The sequence below is a fragment of the Trichomycterus rosablanca genome, chromosome 10, assembly GCF_030014385.1.
Source record: "Trichomycterus rosablanca isolate fTriRos1 chromosome 10, fTriRos1.hap1, whole genome shotgun sequence".
NCBI lineage: Eukaryota > Metazoa > Chordata > Actinopteri > Siluriformes > Trichomycteridae > Trichomycterus > Trichomycterus rosablanca.
This window is the reverse complement of record NC_085997.1, coordinates 20397821-20414411: the sequence shown is the minus strand read 5'-3', so window position 1 is coordinate 20414411 and position 16591 is coordinate 20397821. Positions and strand designations below refer to the sequence as shown.

Below are 16591 nucleotides of genomic sequence, written 5' to 3'. Positions count from 1 at the left end.
GGTCAGGACCCCCACAGGACCACCACAGAGCAGGTATTATTTGGGTGGTGGATCATTCTCAGCACTGCAGTGAAACTGACGTGGTGGTGGTGTGTTAGTGTGTGTTGTGCTGGTATGAGTGGATAAGACACAGCAATGCTGATGGAGTTTTTAAATACCGTGTCCACTCACTGTCCACTCTATTAGACACTCCTATCAAGTTGGTCTACCTTGTAGATGTAAAGTCAGAGACGATCGCTCATCTATTGCTGCTGTTTGAGTTGGTCATCTTCTAGACTTCCATCAGTGGTCACAGGACACTGCCCACGGGGGGCTGTTGGCTGGATATTTTTGGTTGGTGGACGATTCTCAGTCCAGCAGTGACAGTGAGGTGTTTAAAAACACCATCAGCATTGCTGTGTCTTATCCACTCATACCAGCACAACACACACTAACACACCACCAACCATGTCAGTGTCACTGCAGTGCTGAGAATAATCCACCACCCAAATAATACCTGCTCTGTAGTGGTCCTGTGGGGGTCCTGACCATTGAAGAACAGCATGAAAGGGGGCTAACAAAGCATGCAGAGAAATAGATGGACTACATTCAGTAATTGTAGAACTACAAAGTGCTTCTATATGGTAAGTGAAGCTGATAAAATGGACAGTGAGTGTAGAAACAAGAAGGTGGTTTTAATGTTATGGCTGATCTGTGTATATATGACAAATAAAGGCATGCTCCAATCAAGGATTAGCCAATGAGAGACAAAGAGATTTGTCAAGGGAAACACATTGTGTCTAAAAAATCCCTGTACTTACCATAAGTAAGTTTAAAACCAAAACAGTTTTGTAATTCAACAGTGTTAGCAATGCTGTAAATTGCCAATAACTGGAGGCTATTTAGGAAGCAGGTGGAATAATCACAGTGCAGTTTTAACTTTGGTACTGCAACCTGTCTGCATAGGTTTTTTTCAGATATTTCATCTCAGGTGGATTGACTGTTCTAAAAATTATTGTTATTCAATGCATTGATATGTCTGCTTAGTGCTTTCAGGTAGAGTCAGGACCAACAGTGAGTCCTATCAGGGTGAAGCGGAGTGTTAAAAAAAGAGCAGTAAGTGAGCGAGCGAGCAATCATTGTGCAAGTGTGTGTGTATGTGTGTGTTTGTTTAAAAATGTGTTCCAGTTTAAGGGTTTAGGGTCTGATTGTAATATTTCATGGATTTGAACAAGACAAATAAATGGGGCACGTGTACAAAACAGCTAAAACCCCCTTAAGGTGCTGGCACAGGAAGAAAATTGCAAGGTGGAAATGAAGACATAAATAGGAGCAGCTTTATTTTTTTCTGTTTTGGAAGACCAGAGACTACAACAAATGAAATAAACCAAACCACAGAACCACAAAACCACAGCCCAGGGCATTCTGTTGAATCCTAAACAAGGTTTGCTTCTCTGCTTTCCAACACTGCAGAGAAGTAAAGAGGAAGAGGTTTTTTATTCCAGTCCACACGAGATCCCTGTTGGCAACAAGAACCATTTTTAGCTTTTTTTAGCAGAATAAAAGTATTTCACTCTCTTAAATATCTGCTATCTACTCCGTAGGATCATGTCATGTAAAAGGGCAGTGGACTAAATGATGTACTTTTTTGAGAATGTGAAGGAAATTATTTAGAATGCCCTGGGTAAAGTGATCACATAACACAAAAGCTATTTGCTCCCAAATGTTCCTTTATTGATGTATACAGGCTCCATTAACACTACAATACTATTATTGTACTATATTGTTGTGTTGACCTTTAGTTGGTATAACTTTCTCCTGTTTAAATGTTTATATAATACAAACATTATCCTTAACACTGCTTGGATCATTTTAATATACAATCACAAATCAGAAAAGGTTGGGACAGCATGGAAAATGCAAATAATAATAAAAAAAAACAGTTTCTTACATTTACTTTGACTTTTATTTCATTGCAGACAGGATGAACCTGAGATATGTCATGTTTTGTCTGGTCAACTTCATTTCATTTGTTTATAAACATCCATTCCTGCATTTCAGGCCTGCAACACATTCCAAACAAAGTTGGGACAGTAAAGCACTTACCACTTTGTAATGTTGCCATTCCTTTTCACCACACTTTTGTTTTGGCACAGAGGATACCAAGTAATTTAGTGTTTCAGGTTTTATTTTGTCCCATTCTTCCTGCAAACACGTCAGGAAACATGTGCAACAGTACGGGGTTGTTGTTGTCGCATTTTTCGTTTTAAATTTCTCCACACATTCTCTATTGGGGACAGGTCAGGACTGCAGGCCAGGCCAGGCCAGTCCAGTACCCATATTCTCTTCACCCTTTTCATCTCATTAGCCCTAAATTGCCCCTGTCCCAACTTTTTTTAGAAAGTGTTGCAGGCCTGAAATGCAGGAATGGAGGTATATTAACAAATGAAATGAAGTTGAGCAGATAAAACATGAAATATCTTGGGTTCAAACTGTCTGCAGTCAAATAAAAGTCAAAGTAAATGTAAGAAACACTTCATTTTTATTTTATTTGCATTTTTCATACTGTCCCAACTTTTTCTGATTTGGGGTTGTATTATGCCTGTAATTGAATGAACAGGCTTTCAAAACAGCCATGACATTTCATAATATAATGTTGTAAAAACTAATCAAAATAAAAGAATACTTATTTAGAAATGCTTAAATTAATCTGCATTGTGATTGTTCTTACATAAACTAAATACATTTTACATCTTATGGTTTTTTACATTCTGACATTAGGCTGACATTAGGACAATCATGTATAACCAAACTTCCCTAACCCAAAATAAATAAACATAGAATTTACACTGTATGGAAACGGTGTGTTTATTTTATTTTGATAAATGCAGGTTTACAATCCCACAAAGTTTGGTGTGGAGATTCATTCAGAGAAGATCAATATCTTGTTGCAAAGTCTGAACCCTCGGTTTACCAACTATTTACATGCATATATAAAAACTAATAACTGATTTTAAGTAACTATTATTTTCAATTGCCTACAAAATTGCCTACATGAGACTAAGAAATGAAAATCTATAAAAAACTGTAATCTAAAAAAAAAAATTTAACACTTTGGCAGTAATTTAGCTTGTCATGTTTGGAGAAAGACAGGTTGTGGGTACAATCCCAAAAGTACCATAGCCACCGTTAACTATGAAAGTAAAATGGGGCTGATTTGGAGCTGCTTTTCTGAGAACGGTAAAGGGACATCTCATTAAAAGTAATATCAGTGGACCAATGTACCCAAAGAGAATTTAAATTTAACCAAATTTAATCTCAAGAAATCAAACCTGGGCATTTCAAGACAGTAAGACAACAACCCAAACTTAAAGTCAAATAAAGTTTAGACTGATTCCTTAAAAATAAGAAAAACAGGTGGCGCAGCGATAAAGTACGCTAGTGCACCAGAGTTGGGGTTTCGAATACATTGTATCGAATCTTAGCTCTGCCTTTCTGACTGGGCTGGGCGGCAGCATGAACAACGATTGGCTGTTGTTCAGGGTTAGAGGGTAAAAAAATTCGGATCATAGGTCCTCATAACTGGTGCAACTGCAGCCCCTGCTGGCTGACTGATGCTGCCTGCACAGGGCTGAGGAATAATGCTGATGGGGGTGTGGCCCTCCATACACAGTGCCTGTCAGTGTATGAACTCGACTCGTGCAGGTGAAAAATGCAGTCTGTACTGACTGTACGTGCCGGTATGTCAGTTGAGAGGCGTCCTCAGTCAGCGGTGAAGGTTCGAATCAGTATAGAGGACGCAATCAGGGTAATTGGACACGACTAGATTAGGGGAGAAAAATTGGGGGGAAAAGTGGGAAAAATAGAAAATTCAAAAAAAAAAGAAAAAAAGAAAAACTTTGCATGGTCCAGCCAGTCACCTAACTGTAATCCCCTTTAAAATGTTTGTGTATTTTAAAATTAATAACTGTACCTTTTCCAACCAAAATACATGTGTGCTGTATGTTTTAGAATGTTTGTTGAATAGAAATGTAGAAATACTCTCTGTATTGATACCATTCTGATTTATTTACATTTACATTTTCGGCATTTAGCAGATGCTTTTATCCAAAGCAACTTACAGTACTGTGACAGTATATTATCTAAGCAATTGAGGGTTAAGGGCCTTGTTTAGTGGCATCCTGGCAGTGGTGGGGCTTGAACCAGCGACCTTTCTATTACTAGCCCAGTACCATAACCACTAGGCTACAACTGCTCCTCCAGCCCCAACTGTTTTATCTGTTGCTACTGCAAATATTGTTAAACGTAATGAAGTGATTTTCAAGTCCATAGTTAAGCCACATGCAAAAATCTCACCAGGTACCACCCAGCAGTAACCACTTCTTTTTGCATAAAATTGATAAAACTTTTTCTGCTCTCACGACCTGCTTCTCAACACGGTATCTCTCCCTATCCCCTGTGCAGGATATTTACCTGTCTCTATAAAAAATGAAAGGCTGAATAGATGAAAAACATCTTGCTTTACTGCAATAAGAATGCATCGTAACTCTTTCCTCAGCCATGAGTGATAAAACACAAACACAATTGCACACAGGCACATAACAACGCACACTCACACAAGTACACATTTGTAATTTTGAAACCAGTGGTATCTTCTTCCTGCACTGTTATTGATTGAGTAATATTAAAAAAGACAGTTTTCAGCAAATTGTACCACATTTTTCAGATACAGCTGTTCCTTCAAGGCTTTGTGCAACATTTAATAAAAGAGGAGATAAAACAGAGACCAAGAGAGAGCGTTAATGTCCAAACATTTAGCTTTTACAAATATACACATTTTCTCCCAAACAGAAAAATCCCATGTTCATACATACAGGAAAGTAAAATGTTATTGCCCTTTCCATTTGCTTTTGTTACTGTATATTTGTCATTATCAGTCATTTGCATTTTTAAAAATGTCAGAAAAGAGAACAGTTAGTAGAAAGAACTTTAAAAACAGCACATTTTGTTTTTACTATAGGAAAAATATTTACCCCCCCCCCCCCCCCCCCCCCCCCCCCACACACACACACACATTACCATTGAGTTGTTTTAACATCACATTTAATAAACCAATTTACAATATTAAACTGGTCTGCTAATATAGCTGGTTGAACATAGCAGGACTAGAATTTAGCCGACTTCGCAGAACAGAAATCTCAGACTATTACATTTTTAGAAGAATTTGTAGACAGCTAGGGGTTCTTTTTACCTTATACCTATAAAAAAAATTCCATATTATAAACCACATGCAGTAGTAGTGTGATGTTGGTGGTGGGGGCAGGTGTTTTGTTGTGTTACAACCTGAACAAGTTGTTTTTTTGTTTTTTTTTTACAAAAATGGCAGTTTTGCCAAGAAGAGTGGGCAATTAATTCCAGTTCATCACTGAGCAACAAATGCTCACACTTTGATTCAAACCTTAAGGAAATTTTTAGTCACAGAAGCCAAGAAAACTGCTGCATAAATCTGCTTTGTTTACCAAATGTTTTATCGTGATTTACAGTAATATTATTCATTACATTACCTATTGTATTTGCAATAACTGCTTAATTCTGATAAGAGTCAAGGTGGGTCCGGCGCTACAATCAACCACTGGGTGCTGAGCAGGAGTAAACCCTGGGTAAAGCATTAATTGACTGCATGGCACCACCAGGAACCTGGACACCCTGAAGGCATGTTCAGTGAGGTACCCAGGTCCTAATACAAATACAGTGGTACCTTGTAACTCAACGTCCCCTAAACTCAAAATCTTTGAAACTCAACACCCTTCGTCATGAAATTTGTACCCTTAAACTCAACGTTTCCCTAAAACGTGTGTGACTGCTGCTTTGTTCAGTGCTTGGCTTGAGCGGTGCGGTAAAATTTCATCAAAGTGCAAGTATGAGACAAATCTGCATTTGTGTGGAATAACCATGAAATCCAGTCTGAAAGCTTCACATATATCTGTGTTTATCTGGCTTTTCCTAACTGTTTCTTTTTTAAACTTGTGTTACAGCTCGAGGTTCTGAGAAATTGTGAGATCCAGCTTTTAACTTATCGTTAAAATAAAGCTTAATATAACTTAATGTACTAAAAGAACGACACAGGAACACTAAACTTCTCTTAATTATTACTGCTCATAAGTTCTCTCCACTAATTAAGAAGCATAAGAAAACAATAAAGAACTAAAGTGCAGGTTTTATCATATATTTTATTGATTTTTAACTGTTTTTCAATTGTATTTCAGTGTTTTTAGATCATATTTGTGTTATTTTAAGTGTATAAGTGTCAAAAACAACCCCATTATTTCACATTAGCCTAAAATATACGCAGTTCCACGGGACCAGGGAACACATTAACAGGTTTTCCATACATCCTTATAGAAAAAAAATACCTTAAAACTCAATGTCTTTTAAACTCAACGCCACTCCCAGAACCAATTGATGTTGAGTTTCAAGGTACCTCTGTAATTGGAATTGAGGTTATTTTAATTAAACAGAAAGAACAGAAAAAAGAATAGTGAGAAGAGTTATAAATTTTTTTCCTAGCACAAAAGCATGCAAAAAGAATGCACCAGTTAAATGCTAATTCTGTTTTGACATTGCTGGTATAGAAAGAAGTGTTTTAATGGTCACAGGATGTTTTATATCTTGGTCTAAATATACAAAATGAACAAATGTATGTATTGTTAAAAATGAAAAAAAATAGCTATCATACATTTTAAGTTTTAAACTTTAATGCTATTTTTTTACAAATGTAATATATATTAATATTATTTGCTCACAATCATCTGCATTCTTTGTGAATCACCTGCAACATGCACCTTAAGTAAACACTAACATTAAACAGAATATGCAAATTAGGTTTTTTTTTATATTAAAAAAATTAGTCTATAAATGAGAAATATTGTGCTCCAAATGTTCAATTTGTTGTCCTATATGCTGTGATTAGGGTGAGAAAAAAATTTACACTTAGTGACAGGCATGGCGGCTATTTTTTTTCCCACATCCAGCATTTCAAGTGTTTCAATCAGACATTATTTTGTATTTCCTTGATGGGCTCACAAAATTATTTATAACCTTGAATGGTTGTAATCTGTGTGGGGGAAAAAAAGAAACAGTAACATGACCACCATACTTAAACCTTTTGAGGAAAGGCAAACAGTTGTTTAAAGTAGTGTAAATAAATGTTTTAAGCACTATACAATTATATTAATTTCTAAGATTTACAAAGAAGAGAACAAAGCTTGCATTAAGGCAAATCAATGGAGAAATTAACTGTTAAAATACACAGTCAAATTATTATGACCACCAGCTAATATCCAGAGTAACTGCTGTTTGCAGCACAGACAGCAGCTAGACAGGATGGGAGTGACTCACTAAGGTCCTGGTAGGTTGTCACAGGTATCTGGAGCCATGCTGACTGCAGTGCATCCCACAACTGCTGGAGGGTGCATGGGGCAGGATCCATAGAGCGAAAACGACCAACAGATGCTCAGTTGGGTTAAAGTCTGGAAAATTAGGAGACCAGGGTAGTACTTGCAGGCTCTTCCAACCTATGTCGGACATTTATAGCCATGTAACATGACTTCCTTCATGAGCTACGCGCTGCCGCCGTCAAAAATAGAAAGTACTAATGTGACTTGACTGTATAAGGGAGTAGTAAAAAAGAATATTTAAACCATTAGGGCACTTGTAAGAACCATTAATAACAGTGTAACAGGGTTTAATAATAGAGCAATAGCACCAAGAAAAATAATACTGTTAACTTTCATCATGAAGCTAATAACAAAAAAAAACCAAAACAAGGTAAAACAGATGTGAAAGCAGATTAAAAAAATACATAGGGAGAATGAACAAATGAAGCATTTTGATCAGCAAACTTAAAATAAAAGCAAACCTCCCTTACCAGCATAAATGTAGCATGTGAAGTAGGTGCAGCAGTGTTTATTGGCTTTTTAAACACCTCATTGTCAGTTCTGGGGTGAGAATAGTGCTGCAACCAATATTTAGCACCAACAGTCCTGTAATTAAAAACTGTAAAGATTAAAGAATAACACATATAGAACATGAAAAAAGTGCTCTCAGGGTAAGTGTTTGTAATAAAGAGGCCAGTAAAAGTATGGTAGGTGTATCTTATAAAATAATTATAAAGTAATTACATCTAAGTATTGGACAGATGTACCCAGTATACCTAATATTCACAGGGTTAATTTAATTTGCTGTTATTAACTAGTGAACATATAATAAACATCTAAGCCAAAATGGTTTAAAAATCTATAGGCCTTAAGACCTTTACACAGTAAATTTAGCTGCTCTCGAGGGACTAAAACTGATCCCATTTTTGGATAGACTAGAAATTTGCCAAAAAAACAGATCAGTGCATGATACAGGCAGGGTCTCTGATTATATAACGGTTTGGTACAAAAATTGCAGGAATCTTGAGCTGAAATACAGGTCATGCACTGCTGCACAGGGGCCCTTTGAAGGTTACTAAATTAAAGGTGACTTTTTAAACATCCTTTTTTGAGGTTGGATGCATGTCTTCAAACGTGACCTCCCATGCTGTTGATTGATGATAGAAGTCCAGCAATGCCAGCCGAATATCCATCATGCAAAGCCACACGTAATGAACGAATATGCACTCTATCAACTGTGCATATCCTAAAAAACTGTCAGTCACAATAAAACATATTCAAATTTAACAATGAAATAAATTAATTTAAAGGATGATTTAGCACCTGCATGACATAGGTCAGAGATAGAGCATTGCAGCTTAAAATAACAAAATAAAAGGCTCAGGTTCTGAGATTAATATCAGCTTCACTAAAATCTGGGTCTTATTTTAAGTTTATTAAAAATATAAGCCATTATGGATGTAAAATGTGTCAATCATTAAACAAATGTTAATAAACTATTAATGGTAAAAATGTTTTATACAAATAGACAGATAAAAACAAACAATGGATTAACCACACTAATAAAAAGCCCAGACCCAAACACCTACAAAAACTAAAGATCTATAACAAAGACAGGACTAGGTGACTATGTATGGTAATGTAATTTTGAACATATAGTACTTTTATATTTTTATAGTACTGTTTGTATTGGCAACATAAACAATAGATGTAGGAGATAACTGCCCAGGGCAAAAGTGACAAAAAGTTGGCACACATTAATAGAAGTATTTTTTTTCCTTCTAATTTTTTTGTATCCAAAGTGTCTTTTAAACTTCACTACAATAAAATTGATGTTAGACTATATAAACATTGTTCTAAATCCTCATACAAAATGGGACACTTAAACATGAGAAAATATAACTACAGTTCTTAAATATTATTTTTGTTTATTAAATCAAAATGGTTATGCACCTATATTACCCTATATAAATACCATATACTAACATGTGTTTGGATTCTTTAATCACTTTCTTTTAGTGTGATGAATAGAAAAAAAAGTAAAAAGTTTAACAAGGTTTCATTTTATGCTGTTTAATTTTTTCATTAGAAGATCATGAATTTCATATTTTGTACTTTTACTTTCATGTTCAAATTATTTTAATAGTGACATTGTGTACTGTTTGTTGAGACGTCTATTTCACAATGCTGGTGATTTTCTTTTTAGGTAAGTTTTAATTTATCAGAGCTGAAAATAATGAGGCTTTGTTTTCTCTTGTCTAAATAAGCCCATTTTTAATTACATTTAATTAACTGGTTGATTAACTACAGGGGCATTTGCTCTTTCACACAGGCCAGTTCTGTTGGGTTACTTTTTTTCTCCTAATAAATAATATGATAATTGTTAACAACTGTATTATATAAAATCTAAGATCTACAATTTATTCTGACAAAAATGCAAATATTTTTTACTGTATATTGTTAATGTGGACATGTCATGTATCAAACAGAGACTCTCATGAGCACCAACCCATTTTACTGTGTTAATTAACATCAAATAAGTCAAAGTACTTGAGAAACATAGTGATTTTACTCACACATTTTACAGTGGCAATTGTGCATTAAACTATAAACTTTATACCTGAATAAGTTGGCCTGTTTTGTAAAATGCAAAAAAAACAAGAATCTGTCATCTGTCAATTTTTCTGAACATCTATTTAACTGACAAAAAAAATAAATTACATTTACTATGTATTATATTACTTTTTTATTGTTTGGGAACCAAGGATGCTAATTGTTGCAAGTGTGCAGGTGAAATATTCCCCACTTTTGCTTAATACAATATTTCCAGTGCTCAACAGTCTGTGGTCACTACTGTCTGATTCTCTTCTTAATGATGCACTATTTATTTTCAATAGATTTGAACTGCACACAGGCCAGTGTAGCACATGCAGTCTGTCAATAATGTCATGCTGTTGTAGCATAGGTACAATTAGGCTTGGCATTGTCTTGTTTAAATAACCATAGTCTTCCTGGGAAAAGACGCTGCCTTGATGGCAACACGTCACTTCAAAATCACAATATAAGCCTCCACATCATTGTTACATTAAGACATATGCAAGTCACTAGTTTCGTGGGAGCTGAAGCCCTTTATACTAGAACAGATGTTTTTGGCTTTTGCACTTTTCACTGATAACAGTTTAGATGGTCCTTTTTGTCTATGGCACAGAAAACTCAACATTCATTTTTCCTAAAACCAAATTTTTCACTCTCATCTTGCATTTTACTCTGATGTGTTTCAGGGTTAAAATTCACAATTTGTTTACATTTATTAAATGCAATCAATTTGGTCAGCCAAAACATTTAAAGGCATAAGGTAGTTATTTAGGTAAAAATACAGGTTCAAATGAATGGACACATTCTTGTTTTAAGTGCATTTTAGGAAAAAAACAACTTTCCTGAAAATGGGGAGCATTTTGGGGTTTCATCAATATGAATAATCTTAGAGTCTGAAACCAGGTCCAACATAAGATTCTAGTGTTTCTAAAGGCACATGTACTCACCTATGTTTAACTACTTACACTACAGGAACAACAGTATTAGAACACCCCTTCTAGTTATTGAATTCATGTGTTCCAAGCACCCGGTTGCTTACAGGCATAATAAATCAATTATATAAAGGACATTATATGCCTACAACTTGCAGCAACAGTTCAGGCAAGGTTATTTTCTGTTCCAGCATTACTGTGCCCCTGTGCACAAAGCAAGGGTAATAAACAGGTAAAACTTGGTTTAAAGAAACTCCAGTAACCTGCACAGAGCCCTGACCTCAGCCCCACTGAACAGTTTTGGACTGAACTGGAACATAAATTGAGGCTTTCTTAATCAACATCAGTGCCCAGCCATAGACAGTTTTTTGACTGAATGGCCCCACTGTTAGACTGCTGTTATAGCTTGAAAGATCACATAGATGTCACTTTATTTACAACCCCAAATCGGAAAAGGTTGAGACAGTATGGAAAATGCAAATTTAGGGCTAGTAGTGAGGTGAAAAAACTACATAATAATGTGATTCCAAACAGGTGATTGTAATCATGGTTTGGTACAAAAGCAGCATCCAGGAAAGGCTTTGATGAGTCTTTGATGAGCAAAGATGCCCAGAGGATCTCCAGTTTGTCAACAAATGCATGAGAAAATATTTAAATTGTTTAAAAACAATGTAACAGTGCTTAATATCATTAAACGATTCAAGTAATCGAGAGGAATTTCAGTGTGTAAAGGCCAAGGGCGCAAGCTTAAGCTGAACTCAACAATAGCTCAACAATAGCTGATATAACCACATGGGCAAGAGATCACTTTGGCAAACCTGTGGCAAGCACTGCAGTATGGAGTTACATGCACAAATGCCACTTAAAACTTTACTGTGCAAAAAGAAGCCTTATGTTAACCATGTCCAGAAGCGGTATTGATGGGCTCTGAGGCATCTAGGATGGACCATCACACAGTGGAAACGTGTATTGCGATCATATGAATCAGCATTCCAGGTCTTTTTTTGTGCTCCAGACCAAAGACAAAAACAACAAGCTCACACTCAGGTGTACAAATTGGCCTTATAGTGTATGTACTGTACATAGGCCTTTTCTTATTTTTTAAAATGTTGAATGCTATTTTGAATAAATAATTTTCTTGCTGTTTTAATAATAATTATGTATAACATTCAATTCTACGTACTGCTTTTATTTAGTTTATTTTCTCTGATTAAAATACATTACATTTGTTTTTGCAAAAGATAAAGAGAGTTGGTGGCCTTGCTACGAATTCTGCATAAACAGCACCGGTCCAACTGCCTGGAGCTTTCCTTCAGGGTTTACCAACAGTTATGCCAATCAAACATTCTTTTCCAAAAAATCATTACACTGCACACATACACAGTAGTTGGAGGCAAACTAGAGAAAGCTGAAAATATACAGATTTAAAGATTTATGAAAGTTTTTCCATTGTTTGTGAGTGAGTCACAATGTATTTGTCAAATAATGTATTACAATTTTAATCATTTTAATGTATTTTAATAATGAAAATCCATTTAAATATTTTAGATTGGCTTTAAATTTCACATTATTAATCAGACTAACAAACAGTGGCCTTGTACAGGGGTAAAAATCACTTATTAAAAATAAACAACATGGCCGCTCAGGTGGCGAAGCGGTAAGCCTGCTAGCACACCAGAGCTGGGATTTCGAATACATTGTATCGAATCTCAGCTCTGCCATCTGGCTGGGCAACCACATGAACAATGATTGGCTGTTGTTCACAGGGTTGGTAAGTCGGACCAGGGTTCCTCATAGTTGGGGAATAATGCCAATCAGGTGGCGGCATATGAACTCACCTTGTGCAGGGGAAAAGAGGCAGTTGGTACTGCTGACGTGTCGAAGGGGACATGTGTCAGTTGCGAAGCTCCTCAGTCAGCAGTGGAGAGTTGTATTGGTGGAGGTGAAGTGTAACCAACAGGGTAATTGGATACGACTAGATTAGGAGAGAAAATTGGGGAAAAAAATTCTGAGAAAAAGAGGATTAATAAATAAATAAATAAATAAATAAACAACATTCTTCCAACTTTATGCCAACAGTTTTGGGAAGGATTTTTTTTATTTCACCGTGATTGTTACTTAGAGTGTGTGACTTTCATGGGAATGTGCTGACAAAAAAGGAAAGTATACTGAAAAGGTGGAGGGAGTATTGTGAGGAGCTAATGAATTAAGAAACCGAGAGAGAAGGTTGGATGACGTAGAGATAGTGAGCTAATAAGTGCAAGGAGGAAGTGAGAGCAGCTATAATGAGAATGAAGAGTGGAAAGGCAGCTGGCCCAGATGGCATACCAATGTTGAGATGTAAATGTTTACGATAGCATAGAATTCCTATGGAGTAATTAACTAGATTGTTTAACAAAATCTTTAAATGTGAGAGGATGTCTGAGAAGTGAAAAAAACCTTAATTGTTGATTTTTTTTTTAAGAATAAGGGTGATGTGCAGAGCTGCAGGAACTACAGAGGCATAAAGTTGATCAGCCACAGCATTAAGATCTGGAAAAGAGTAGTGAAAGCTACTAAGAGTAGGTTAAGACAAGAGGTAAGGATTTGTGATGAGATTTGATGTATGCTTTGGGCATGTTGAAGAAGTAGTACAGGAAAGGCCAGAGGAAGTTGCATTGTGCGTTTAGATCAAAAGAGAGAGGAGCTATGGAAAATTGTGAGTGGCTGAGAGGTATGTAAGCCTGGTGCAAAATATGTATCAATACAGTGTGACAGCAGTGAGATGTGCTCTAGGAATGACGAACGGGTTTAAAGTAGAAGTGGTACTTCATTGAAGGTCAGCTTGTTTGCAATGATCATGGACAGGCTGACGGACAAGACTAGGCAGGAGTCTCCATGGAATGTGTTGTTCTCAGAAGACATTGTGATTTATAGCAAGAGTAAGGAGTAGGTTGAGGAGAGCCTGTAAGAATAGAGGTATGCATTGGGAAAAAGGGGAATCAGAGTTAGCATAAGTAAAACACATGTGCGTGAATGAGAAGGTTAGCGGAAAGGTTAAGTTTTAAGGAGTTGAGGTGATGAAAGTGGACGGGTTTACAAAGGTGTCGTGTGCACAAAGTGATGGAGAATTTGGTAGAAAGGTAAAGAAGAGAGTGCAGGCAGGGTGGAATGGATGGCGTAGAATAGCTTGAGTGATTCGTGATACAAGGGTATATGTCAGAGTGAAAGGGAAAGTTTACAAGACAGTAATGAAGTCTGCTATGCGGTAGTGACAAAAAAGAGAGCTGGAGGTGTCAGAGATGAGGACGCTGTAATTGTCCTTAGGAGTAACGCAGATGGGCAAGATTAGGACTGAGTTTATTAGAGGGACTGCACAGGTTGCATGTTTTGGAGACAAAGTTAGTAAGATTGAGACAGTTTGAGCATGTGCAGAGAAGGGATTAAACAGGGGTGTCAAACTCATTTTCACCGAGGGCAACATCTGCATTATGGTGGCCCTCCCAGCTGTGATTGCAGTCTGCCTTTTAAGTCTTGTACAATTTGTTGTTTTTCTTGGAGGCTAAATTCTGTGTTTGGTGTCAAAATGCCAAATTTATACTTCTTGAAGCACAAACTTGTATTCACTTTCCCATCTTTCATTAAATTACCTCCTTCTGCTTCAACTTTCTCTTCTTGTACATTTTGGGATTATTTGTAAATATTTCTCAACATCATCTAGTGGCGGGGTGCGATCACTTTGCAGGTCACAAAATCGGCATGAATTGTGAGAGTCAGTTAATGTACGATTTTACAGTGTATTTTAAGACAACTGTTCTGCCCTCGCCAAGTTTTCCCCCTTTCTCAGCCAGACAGACAGACAGACAGACAGACAACTCCCTCCAAAATACAGTTATGTTGGTTTTATTTGCTTCTCAACTTGTACACTGTGTGCATCAGAATGGAGTAAAACTACCAAACGTAAAATAGCGCTAACGTGTTTTGTGTAAAAATACTAATTGCTATAGTAACGGTGACAACCATATTTAATTATGGAATTACGGTAAATTTGTAACTGAACCTCTGTAACATACTTGCTAAACATTTACAAACAACTGAGAATATAAATGTCTACTACTTACAGACGATGCTTCTGTATTGAATTGCAAGAGAATTAACTTCTATTTATTATTTTTTACGCTACTGACTTTACCCCGCGTTCTTTTGCTGCTAAAACGTAAAAGTGACATGGCTTCTTAGCAAAGTTAAAGTTAGTTGCCATGACTACAATGTCAACGGTTGCTGCTTAAAGGCGCAGGTGTCTCATTAAATTATAAGTACGTCTCTGTAACTACTCAAACCATAACAGCAATCATACGCCTTTAAAGCTCTGACGTGGCAGGCCGGATTTGGCCCGCGGGCCTTGAGTTTGACACACCTGGATTAGAAGGATAAAAGAATGGTGCTGAAGATAGAACCACCAGCCAGGAGAAGGAGAGGAAGCTCAAAAAGTGGTTTATAGATGCAGTGATGGGGACATGCATGTGGTTTGAGTGACAGATGATGATGATTAGGTCAGGTCAAGATGGAAAGGAATAATCAACTGTGACAACCCCTAATGGGAAGTTTGTTTATTGATTTATTTAATCATTCATTGTATTATTTTAATGATATATTAGAAGGTGTCCTGTACAACACAAGAGTCCTGTAAATCAGGGTGGGATGGTTACCTATGTTTAATAACTATGCAGCATTTTGTATACTCTATTTATGTCCCTGGGGGTTTCCTCTGGGATTTCTGGTTTTCTCTCACAACCCAAAAGCTTGGCGCTAGGTGGATTGGCTACTCTTAATTTCTCCGTAGCTTTGAGTAAGTGATAAATGAGTCAGTGTGTGAATGTTATGTGATAAATTGGCACCAGAGTGTATTTATATATGATTGCAAACCACAAATCTTTAAATAAATACAGTTAATACATTTAATCTGATTCTAATGAACAAAATGTCACTGGTTTATTAGATGGTGATTAAATATAAGTAATAAGTAATAAACTTTAGACATTCTTGTAATCCTCAGTCTATTTAATTGAGTATTTGCACAGTTGCACACTATATATTCACACAGTTAATATTATACTTCATCATTAAACTCAGCAGTGCCACTTGGCAGGGGGCATCATAAAGAGCAGACAATGCCTACAAAAATGAGCTTGATATTTTAGGCAAAAAGCAAGCTCACTTAGCTTCATAATCTTTATCTATCTTTGATTCAAACACAGATTTGTGAACCTTCAGGAGTCACAAACCATAAATTATGTGCAACAGTATTGCACACCATAAATGACCTAATATTTATTCTGACATTCTGATGTTTTTAAAAGCTTTAAGTCACACATTTTGCAATTACATTGCTTTGTATGTATGTATGTATGTATGTATGTATGTATATATATACAGTGTATCACAAAAGTGAGTACACCCCTCACATTTCTGCAGATATTTAAGTATATCTTTTCATGGGACAACACTGACAAAATGACACTTTGACACAATGAAAAGTAGTCTGTGTGCAGCTTATATAACAGTGTAAATTTATTCTTCCATCAAAATAACTCAATATACAGCCATTAATGTCTAAACCACCGGCAACAAAAGTGAGTACACCCCTTAGTGAAAGTTCCTGAAGTGTCA

The 16591-nt window shown here is 36.3% G+C and overlaps 1 long non-coding RNA gene across 3 annotated transcripts; it reads right to left on the bottom strand.

The window, feature by feature from the left end:
* Positions 1 to 1314: 1314 nt before the first annotated feature.
* Positions 1315 to 15132, bottom strand: LOC134321839 (uncharacterized). 3 transcript variants are annotated; one of them, XR_010013930.1, is made up of 5 exons: positions 15043 to 15132; positions 12781 to 12917; positions 7907 to 8021; positions 7378 to 7644; positions 1315 to 1498 (listed from the first exon to the last, which is right to left on the bottom strand). It is a non-coding gene; the product is annotated as an uncharacterized LOC134321839 (long non-coding RNA). The 3 variants fall into 3 exon arrangements; XR_010013928.1 differs by lacking the exon at positions 7378 to 7644; XR_010013929.1 differs by lacking the exon at positions 1315 to 1498 and having other exon boundaries at positions 6829 to 7644.
* Positions 15133 to 16591: the final 1459 nt, after the last annotated feature.